General features: G+C 35.6%; 3 long non-coding RNA genes across 3 annotated transcripts; all 3 read right to left on the bottom strand.

The window, feature by feature from the left end:
* Positions 1-862: 862 nt before the first annotated feature.
* On the bottom strand, positions 863-2843 carry LOC121958118. Its single transcript, XR_006106820.1, has 3 exons — positions 1916-2843; positions 1406-1545; positions 863-1268 (listed from the first exon to the last, which is right to left on the bottom strand). It is a non-coding gene; the product is annotated as an uncharacterized LOC121958118 (long non-coding RNA).
* A 2304-nt stretch (positions 2844-5147) lies between these two features.
* LOC121958292 lies at positions 5148-6315 on the bottom strand. Its single transcript, XR_006106821.1, has 3 exons — positions 6013-6315; positions 5543-5672; positions 5148-5429 (listed from the first exon to the last, which is right to left on the bottom strand). It is a non-coding gene; the product is annotated as an uncharacterized LOC121958292 (long non-coding RNA).
* A 1339-nt stretch (positions 6316-7654) lies between these two features.
* LOC121957420 lies at positions 7655-8414 on the bottom strand. The gene is made up of 3 exons (XR_006106772.1): positions 8330-8414; positions 7888-8041; positions 7655-7761 (listed from the first exon to the last, which is right to left on the bottom strand). It is a non-coding gene; the product is annotated as an uncharacterized LOC121957420 (long non-coding RNA).
* Between the last annotated feature and the right edge of the window lie 3186 nt (positions 8415-11600).

The following is an 11600-nucleotide window of genomic DNA, read 5'->3' on the forward strand; positions in this document are numbered from 1 at the left end:
AACTTGTCCCTTGTTCAGCTGCTGCCTTCAGGCAGACGCTTCTGAATGCCAAATTGTATATTAAACTTGTTCATTTCACTTCATTTCTCCATCAAAACACTATAAGTCACTTTGACCAGAATGCTGCATCATATCTGATTTGGTTACACTTGGTTTTACAGTTTGACAGTGGCCTAGTTTATGCTTTCACTGATTTTATCAGATTTAATTCTGTGAAACAATTGTTTTTATCATTTTTATTATTTATAGGATGAATGAATTCAGGCACATCAATGCAAGTGTTCATATGTAAGATGTTTATGTGTATATGCTGTAAGACGCAGTGGCTTTAGATCAAATTTTCCTGTGGGACAAATAAGTATACCTTAACTGATTAAAACAACCAAAGAGCTAATGTAACAAAGGTCAAACCCTGGAAAGACGAAAACACGAGATTTGTCAAACAAATGAAGCCTATTAAATATGTATGATTGTTGTGAATAAAAAATTCTAAAAAATAAAAAAAAAATACAGCCACAGAATTGCATAAAAAGTTTATGAAAATGCAGGAAAGGAAATGTAATATTACATTTATATTCACAAGAAATAGTCTTCATCTGAATTGCTCCTTTTTTCACAAACTTCCTACAGTGATTGTGTTCAGTATCTGGGTTAATTGTGCATTTTTATCAGTTGTGCTGTACTGTTACTGTTATATGCTGACTAACATATGAAATATCCATAACATGCCTCTATGTCAATGGTTGCCAGCTTATTCAGTGATAGATGAAGAAAAAGGTTGATACCACTGAGATATGAAACACCTACCAACTGGGTTAACCCTTTGAGGGAAAAAACAAACACACATTGTCAGTAAAATGTATCCAGTGTCACTCAGTTCTTTATTTCGTATCTGTTAAATCACTGTTTGTACAATCTGTGGTTCTGTTGTTACATTTGACCCTGCCTCCTCCCTCAGGTCAGTCCATGCCCAACCGGATGAGGCCTGGTGTATAAATGGAGGTGATGGCCCCTCGACACCCTGGAGCTCCCAATGGCATTACCAAGTATTCTTAACAATTGGTATAGCTTCAAAATACTGTTTACTGTCATTTTTAGTATGGTCAGCCTCTGTGGGTGTGATGACACTATTGTCTACTGTGTCTGTTTCAGTCCCATACATTATACACAGCTTATATTTGTTTTTAATTCAAGTTATGATTCCATCAATGTTTTTGATAGAAGAATGACCTCGTCAGTCAGAGATTCTTTTCCGAGTCATCGTTTTCCTATAAATAAAAAAACAAATTGACACTTGAATGACATTGTGGTTGTGTAACACAGCATTAAAATATAATATAGTATATATTCATTTTTTTTCTCAGACAAAATAAGCTTATTTTAGAGAGATTTTTACACCACTTACCATGATCTTCTACTGCCGCTCCCACTGCCACTGCCACTACCACTACTGCTGTCACTCCAAATATTGCCCATCCCACTGGTCCCATTCCTAGTAATGTACATGCACCAGTCATAACGACTACAAGACCCTTAGATGCAGCCCTAAAAAAACAGCAAAAAAACCCAAAACAGTCAGCATTTAAAGACAGAACAGCGTGACAATTACACAATTTTTTTTTTACCACATTTGGAACTGACATTTTTGTTCCTATTAGGATGATTTGCAAGTGACTATAGACTCAAACATGATGAGACCATCCAATTACAACACTAAAATTGCATAACAAGTATCAAATTCAAGCCCTGGCCTCATGAGAATATTGCTTTGTTTGTTTAAATATCCAAAAAAAAAACATTCATTAGCTCTAAGCTATAATCTAGTATGGTGCATCAAATGGTAACAATTACATTAATTAATTAATGATATACAAACAGACTCCTATTAGCTATAGCTGAAGGTGAAATAACTTACATCTTATTTCTCTCTTCTCAGTGGGATCAGCTGTATCGTTGAGGTTCAGTGTGAAGTGTGGAGGTTGGTTTCAGTATGATGTGTCTAGCCCTTTTTGTACAGCTGCCAGAAGGGGCAGTGCAATGAACCTGTGCAATGACACTTTCAGTTTCATTCTTACTCAAAAATCCCCTCCATTAAATGGCAAGCCCTTTAGACACTCACCTGCATTGTTGCATTGCAACAATTTACTGGAAAACCCCACTTTAATTCAAATTCAGGAAAAACAACTTGACTTGGTGTTTCAACTGCAAATTAGACACATTTATAAGAATTGTCATATAACCGAGTGGCAGCACGACTAACTTCATTAAAGCACCTTGAATTTATTTTCTGTAAAATCATGAAGAGAAACTGAGACTTGTGGGTGGGAAAAGCAAACATGGAAGGGGAATTTTGTCACACAAGTTATTTGAAGCCAAAAGAAATGCTGCAGCAGCTAAAGTTTTTTCACCTTGTGAGGCTTCGTGTGTCTTCCGTGGAATCATTATGGTGAAATGTGATGCTGGTGAGATCTACTGTAGAGGGAAGTATCACAGAAACTTTCTGTCTTTTTGTATGTCTGTGGAGATTTTTTAACACTGTAACACCACAACTGTGCAAGATGCAGTCATGAAACTTTTCAGGTGTGTAGTTACATCACAATGACGGCTGTGTTTAAAGTTGAGTGTGGCACCAAGGAAGTATGTGGCAGTAAGGAATCTATTAACTTTTATTGCAAATGTCAGTGTACTCCAAACCACCAATGGTCAGTATTAATATTATTATTAGTTTTGTTTGTTTGTTAGTTTTTTGCAGCTAGGAATACCGGTATTTGTGTACATGCATATGTGTGTGTGTGTGTGTGTGTGTGTGTCTGTGCATGTGTGAGTGTACTTATGTATATACAGTACATGTGTATGTGTGTATATGGATGTACATATATATTTTTATAGAAAGCATATTAACTAAATATTTAAGTTATAGTATATATGATAAATTGTTTAGAAATTAAATTCTATTTTTTAGGACATATTTGGCTACAAATGATATATATAAATACATATATGCTGTATTTGTATGTTTATGCATGTATACATGTTGGTATGTGTGTGCATATATATATACATTATTTCTATTTATTTTGTATTCATGAGTTATGTTTAAGTAAGAAAGCATATGTAGATTTATTAGTTAATGAATAATGGAGAGGGGGTGGGATTTTGTTTTGTTTTGGGGTTTTTTTATGCACTAATCTTTTGTTGGTTTGTATATTTATGGTCTTGGGGAAAAAAAGGTACGTTCGAAATAAAGATTTCAATCAGTCTGCATTTTGTTTTTATTGCAGAGTTATGACTCTGCTGATGCTTTTGAAGGATAGATACACTTCATTAGACAAATATAATTACAACAAACATTACAGCTAAAGACAGACATGAAACCGCAGAGCACACCACAAAAATATCAGGCTTTGATTATAGGCGATGAAAATGCAGGAAACAAGCACAAACAGACATTTCACAGGAACTTGTTGGCAATGTGCAGTTCCATACACTCTATCTGAGAGGAATGAACTTGTCTGTCAGATTTCCTTTTCTTTGTCCTAAAAAACAGAAAAAAGACTTACTGCCACTTGAAAGTTGAAACATAGATTGTTGAAGTGTAATGTGTAAATTCATATATGTAAATATGGTGCAGTTTTTATTCTTTTTTTTTCTCTTGGAGAGATTGTTGAGTCACTTAACAGATGTTTGTACACCAGTACTCCTGCTGCCACAACTTCAATAATCAGTAAACCAGTGGTGGTTATAGCCAAGCCCGTAATATTTATGTCATACTAACCTCTCGCCAAAGAAAGAGATTCCCTTAAAAGGAAAGATAATCAGTCAGCGTCTGTCTGTGCAGCATGACACTATTTCATATGTCATGACAGATATTGACGTCCCCATCAGGATGAATTGTTATTACTTTGGTAACCCCCTGGCTTTTTATCTAATGCCATCATCAGGTCATATTTTTAACTTTTATTTTTTAATCTGTATTAGTGTTTGATCACATACCTGCAAAACTACCCCCATGCACATTCAGTTTCATTAAATTAGCTGAAACTTTTCCAAAGCTACTTATAATAAGTGCATTCAACAATGTGGGTAAAACCCCAAAAGTGCAACCTACATTCATGTACATCAACTTCATTGAATATGTTGAATTGCTTCAAGTAGAGACTATAAAAGAAAGAGAATGCTTTTTTTCATTTAGTATTTTACATTATACAGGCAAAGGTGCATATCACACCACCAGTCATACAAACAGCTATCATCTACATATTTGCAGGTAAAATTATTTACAAACTCACAACAACAGCTATCATCGGGATCTTATTTCTCTCTTCTCAGCAGCTTTTTGGGATAAACTATTTCAGACGCAATGTGAAGTTATATGGTTGGTATCAGTTTTTACCTTCAGCCTGTCATGGATAGCTGCGAGAAGAGGCGTGTTATAGCACATTCTAGCAATCGAAAAAAAAAAGTTGATCGGCTTATGTCTTCCAGTTAACAGTTTTAACAGTGGTGGAGGAAGAACTTAAGTGCTTTGTTTAAAAATAGCAATACCACATACAGTCTGAGGAATGAGTAGCTCTTGTTATCTTGTCTATCCTGATGTTATCAAATGTTATGACCATATCTGGAAGTTCACAGGTTTTTAACATACAGGGTTTCTTGTTTTTGTTGTTGTTGTTTTTTGCTGCTAAGGTGTAAAAATTCTGGCATGCATTACTCTTTTGGTTTCATTTTTACTCATTCAAGGTTTGTATGTATGCATTCCAGTCTTCTCACAGAAAACGATACAGGATGTTTCTGTCTAATAACTTTCACTAGTGGGAAAGCGGCCTACCGCCCTCATATTTATGCAAACTGAAATGATAACAACAGACACAACTTGAAAACATATGCAGTCGAATGCAGACAACAGTAAAGAGGGCGAGGTCATCAAATAGTTAACCTACATGAGTTGCAAGTTTAAGTCCAAATCCATTTAGTCTGACTACCTCATCTGTTCAATAACTATCCTTTGAAAACACATGGCTCATCTGTAAGCACCAAAACACGTTTGCATTCAGGTTAAAATGTGTGATGATTTGTTCAAAATGTTTAAAAATGCAGCTGACAGTGAGGAGTCCACAAACTATGAATTGGAATAAATGTTGCAAATGTCAGTGTATTTCAAACCACAGATGGTCTGCAGTTTTTTTTTATTTCAGAGTTATGATTCCATAGACACACTTAGTTGTCAGGAAAATATAATCACAACAAAGACTGTCAAAGACCGACATGGAACAGCAGAGCACCTCATAACATCATGAGGCTTTGATTATAAGGCAACAAAATGCAGGACATGAAAATGATCAGAGTGACGAATCACAGGCACCAGTTGCCACTGCGTGGAGCCATGCAGAGAGGAATTAACTCGTCTGTCAGTATCCCTTTTCTTTTCTCTACAAAAAAAGAAAGAGTTATAGACACTTGAAACTTTAACATTTAAATTTAGCATGTTATTAATTTCTCAGACAAAACAAGATTATTTTGGGGAGATTGTTGCATCACCTACCTTTTGGTTTTGGCTGTACACATACACTCCTACCCCCACTGATGCCACTACTACAACTCCAATAATCGCTAAACCACCGGTGGATATAGTCAAGCCCGAAAGTGAAAAACCACCATAAGAAGCAGCTTGCCTAAAAATGAGTGAGAAACAGGAAGAGTCTGTACTTACTCAGTGCACTGACAATGTTTCATTTCATTTCCGCCATGACATTTGGCACAAATATTTATGTTAACCCCCGGATGAATTATAATAACATTGATGATCCTCTGACTTTTCGTCTAACCCCATCATCGGGGCATATTTTCTTATTTGTATTAGTATAAGTAACAAAACTTTTAAATTCCATTTAACTAGCTGACACCTTTATCTATGTATGATTAGTACATTCAACAATGTGCACATCAACTTCTTCAAATATGCTGAACTGCTTCAAGTACAGGCAATAAGGGACAGAGAGTGAAATTACTTACACACTCACAGCAGTCCCCATCCTCGATATTGTATTTCTCACTTCTCAGTAGCTTAGATTGGCTGTATTATTCAGATGCAATGTCAAGACATGTAATGGGTAGAGTTCTTTGTCTCCGCTCTTAAGATATAAACAGGACGTGCTATGTTAACGCCCTTCCTCCTTGGCTGTACTGGTCTGGAGTCTGCCTGTGTTGAGTTGCTGCTGTTTGAGTTCCTGCTGTCTACCATCTAATGTAATGACAGGCTTTTTTTTTTTTTTTTTCATCGACAGAAGGAGCCTCACCATTTGACGCCTAAAAATTCACCAAAAAAAAAAGGTTTTTTTGGTGAATTTTTAGGCATCAAATGGTGAGGCTCCTCCCGTCGATGATGTCTGCAGAAAAGGGTTTCAAAATGGCCTCCAGAAAGTCATGTGACAAATTTAAACATTGCTATTGGTTTACTTAGAACCCCACCTCTTTTTTAATGCATTTCATCATAACTTGGAATGTATTATCTGTGTAGAAGGCTTAAAATGGGGTTGTTGTCATGTGGCAACGCTGTACCATAGAGGGTTAAAAAAATTGCTGTGATGGAACAGTGCTCCCCACCAAAGACTGAGAGTGGAAATGTACAGTTGCTAAGTCTATTTATTAAAAGCTTTTTAACTTTTGCAAAGAAGTTTTTCTTTTTTTTTTGGTTATGACTGATTGACAAAACAAATTACAAGGTGAACCTCTCCCTTCTCTTTTTGAGAAATTTAAAAGATGAGATTACACACTGCTCTGAACAAACCGGATTGCTATCTGCCCATTGTTAGCCATACATATCGTTGGCTTTATGATTGTAGATATAGTTTAACATGCAATCTCTTCTCCCCAGAGAATATGTTGCAATAGACACACTCACTGACATGCACAGGCAACGCGCCAGAGGAGATTTGGACGTACCATCCACCCCACATAGTTCAACAGTGCTGTAATGAAGTTTAAGACTGGATTGGATCTGTCATCTAGGGAAAACCCTCTTGTTTTTTTTTTTTTTTTTTTTTTTATTTTTTTTTCAGTGAAAAGGCCCTGTCTTATAAAAAGTCCTGAGGCAGTGTTGATCATGAACACGTGATGCATTTGTTTTCTCGTTATATATTTTGTTATCAGTCTGTAGGCAGTTACAGTATCAGGTGTTCCATATAAATTGTGTTCATTTTAGGTCACAGTCTGAAGTCTGCACTATCTACCCAATTGGAAGCAGTGGATTTTTTTTATTAGGTTGCATTTTTTATTTTCTTTATGCAATAAAAGTCGATTAAAAAAAAATCTCGACTGACTAATATAACTGAAAACCTCTAAAAGCTAGACTTACTGCCTCGAATTCTTATCAGTTCATTGTTTAGACTAAATGGTGATTGTGCCAAATTTTAAGACATTCTCTAAAGGTGAAAACTAGATTACAATATACACATGCTGCATGCTACGAGTGCACTCTGCAGTTTTTTTGGGCCTAATTTTCAGAACTCAATCAAATGCAAAAAAAATTTGAATAACCCTCTTAAATGATGTGTTCAGAATATCTAAAATGCAGCCGGCGGCAAGGTTTTACAAACTATATGTTGGAATAAATGTGAATGTCAATACAAAAATAAAAACCACAAATTGTCTTCCATCTTTGTCTTTATTCTTTATTGCAGAATACTAACTTCATCAATGTTTCTGCAGTTGATTTTGGAGGAAGGAACTCGACCATCAGCCTTTCTTTTGTTTCTTGTTTTCCTACAAAAAAGAAATTGTGGATTTCTAACATGCTGTTATGTTTAAATTCAACATTTAAATATTGTGCTGTTTATTCATTTATCAGACCAAAACTTCTTCCTGTGGAGAGATTGGCGATTTACTTACCATGAAATGGTCCACGGCCACGACCACTCCCACTCCTACCCCCACTACCGCCACCCCAGCAATCAGCGCGCCACAAAAGGGGGAAATAGCCACGCCCTGCGCTGCAACATTAACAGCCGCCCCTGCAATCCCTAAAGAACAGGCACAGCTTTCCCTACAAAGAAGTAAGAAACAGTCAGCGTAAAAAGTTAGTATGCTAAGTCAAACATTATATCTGCTAAACATCAACTAATTAAACTAAAACATTGTAAACAGTTTTAAATCAAAGCATGAACTTCATGAGAATACTGCTCTGTTTGTTCAAATATGAAATGTAAGTACTGTTTAATTGGCAACTGACACTCTAATGACTCTTAGAAATGAACACTGTCTCTTCATCACTTAGCCACCTACAGAATGCATATAGAACCCAGTAAACAAGAGTTACGATAAAAGTACTTACATAACGCAAGCCATATTGAATATGTTATTTCCCTCCTCTCAGCAGTGTCCTGGGATTATCTGTAATCTTCAGGTTCAATGAAATGTTTTGCAGTTGGTTTCATTTTTACTCATTTCAGCCCCTTATATATGTACAGTTCCCACTCCTACAGCTGTCAGAAGGGGTGGGTTTTAGCTGTTTTTAGCACAATGCAGCAATTTAAAAAATCACTGACTGAACTAGCTGTCTGCCATTTTACGCAGTGGTGGAGAAGATCTCTTATCTAAGTAGCAATACCACAGTTTAAAACAATACTTGTTAAAAGGTAAAAGTCTGGAGTAGCTCCTTATATAATTTTTGTCCTTTTGTTATCCAATATTGTGACCGCATTTAAAAGTTTACAGTTATTTAAAACAAAAAAGTATACATTTGTTCTGGACAATCTACATATCTATTTAGAGATAATGTTGTATGGTTACAGTATATAATGTCTGTGCCATGGTGGAAAACACTGATATGCACTGATTCAGTAACACTGAGCGGTAACTGAGCAGTAACAGTGGCAGCTCTGCTGTCTTTGTTTAAGCACCTTGAGTTTACTTTTTGTTCATCTATCCAGTTGCTGAACACCCTGTACTTTAGTGACGCCTTTACTGAGGTTCAAAAGTGAGATTTAGAATGTGATAAAAGAATGAATATTTCCAAGATGAGATTCCAAAGTGGTCTGAACAAACTTCTTGTTTGTTTTAGCAGTTGTTATGCCAACAGTCAGATGACATTTGTCATGCAGTCCAACAATCCTGAGCCAGTTTTTTCATGAACAAGATGATTCTGTGGTTTCCTTCTTTTCTTATCTTATCAGTCTGTAGGAAGTTACAATGGCGGGTGTTCCATATAACTTACTTTCATTTTTGGTTACAGTCTGAAGTCTGCAATATCCATTTAACCAGGGTGGTTCAGCCATCACAGTACAAAAAATAAAGAAATAAACAAAAATCTTGCATTCTTTTATCTGGGTGTTTGCTTTATTATTATGGTTGTTAGCTATGCTGTGTATTTTCATTTATTTTTTCCTTAGCGCTTGTTCTTTTATGTAGTATATGTGAAAGACATTACTACTACTACCACTAAATTATTGCTACTTTGCATTTCTTAGTTTCTGCAAGCAATACAAACAGATTTTCTTTTAAACTAAACACAGTTTTTTTTTATATGAGCCTCTACTTGGGTTTGAGGTGTTAACTTGACTAATTTAACATAGTATATATTTAAAATTCACATTCACATTAGGATTTCCACAAATAAACATTGGACTAGGCTACCCTTTCATTCACTGACACTGACAAATGCTTCTTTGTTATTAGAAAATTGTGTATTCTGTGGCAATATTCAGTTTTAGTACTTTTTCAATAAGAATAAGAAAGTTTAACTGTCAGAAATGCACTTATGCCATCAATGGACAGATGTTTGTTGAGGTTTTGTTCAATGTTCTTTTTTCAATGTTAAAGGTACACTACCCACAATTGCAGGTTAGTGTTTATTGATACACTGGCCAATGGATTTCAGATGATCAAATATCTTTACATAAAATTATGTTTCATAACTGAATGTTGTATGACATCCTGAGGTAGCTGAAACTAAAAGTATATTGTTTAACAAACAGTGACACAGAGTGTCACCTTTAAACACCAACTCAAGTTTGAATTCAGGCTTAAATGTATTAATATCCTAAAAAAGTGTTCAAAATGTTAAAATACAGACAGCAGTAAGAAATCCACCAACAAATGGTTGGAATAAATGTGAATGTCAATACAAAGAAACATGCTTCAAAACCACAGATTGCCTGCCATCTTTATTTTTATTGCAGTCATGATTCCGTTGATGCTGGTTTATTTTAGAGGAATTAATTTGTCTCCATCTGTGCTGCTTCCACTGATTGGTCGTCATTGTTCTACAAAAAAAGAGTATTAATTACAAACAGTGTAATTTATTAATTTCTGACAATGAAAATGTTTCATTTGATTTATGTCATAATATTTGTATCTAGCTCAGGATGAACTGCAAATAGTTTGGTGATCCTCTTACTTACGCCATTATCAGGTCATGCTTTTAATTTGTACTTTGTGTGCGACGAAAGAATCCTGCAAATTCAATAACTTTAACATAAGCCTCAACTCTAATTTTTCCTTTGGACTTATATTAGCAGATAGTAGCATGCCAACATGCTGAGCATGCTGGGTTGAACATTAAACCAGCTAAACATCAGCATGTTAGCAGCAATGTATCATCAAGTGTTAATTTTTCCTTTAAGTTTGATTTTAATTAGTTTTTGATGCTTTCGTAGCATCATATTATTATAGCAAAGGGGATGTGATGTCATAATTGACAGCTGTGTGTGGCAATCAGTGTTTTGTGATCAATTAGGCTGCTTGCTATTGGTTGTGTCCATGGCAGGGGGCTTTCTGCACAGAAGGGCCCTCGCCACGGACTGAATCCCATATTAACCCAGGATCGGACCAGGGACCCTCTTGTTGTGAAGCAACAGTGCTAACCACAACACCACCATGCCGCCTAGAAAATGTACCTGAATTAATATGTAGGATATTACTGCAAACTTTACTGTAATCTTTTGTTGCAGCATCTACTGTGTCCTAGACAGTAGCTCTAATAAAGATGGACGACATAACAGCTCCCCAAAAGTGAAGCCAAAAGATCTACATCAACCCTAAAAACTCAAAACACACGTCAAATAAATGATTCCAAGAAGTGATTTTTTGGCTGTGAAAGGAGACGTTATATTTATCTAAAAATTATGATGCTTTACACACCAGGGGAAAAAAAGATTCAGTTAAATGTATACAGTGTCTTATTCAGTTTGTTATGGATTATCACATAATGTCACAATCAAAATTTTACATTTGATTTACTTGATACTGGGTAGATGATTTTGGTGCTCTCTATAATCAACTGAAGGTGCGACATTTGTATAATGTTTCTACATAGACTGCACATTAAGATACATATAGGCAAACAGTCTGTGTAGGGTTTGTTACATTGTGTTTTCAGATTAGGGAATTTATATGTAAATTTTTATGTACTGTACATTTTCAATATATATGAATAAAACCATGATCAGCATATAACATAAATTTAACACTACTAAATTACAAATTTTATAGAGAACCCACACAAATGTCCTCCTCTTGGGCCCAGTGTACTCACTAGAACAACTGTGCAGCCTCATAGAGCTCAGAATGATAATTAGAAATGATCTCTCTGTCTCACTATCACT

This window comes from Plectropomus leopardus, chromosome 18, assembly GCF_008729295.1.
Source record: "Plectropomus leopardus isolate mb chromosome 18, YSFRI_Pleo_2.0, whole genome shotgun sequence".
Lineage (NCBI taxonomy): Eukaryota > Metazoa > Chordata > Actinopteri > Perciformes > Serranidae > Plectropomus > Plectropomus leopardus.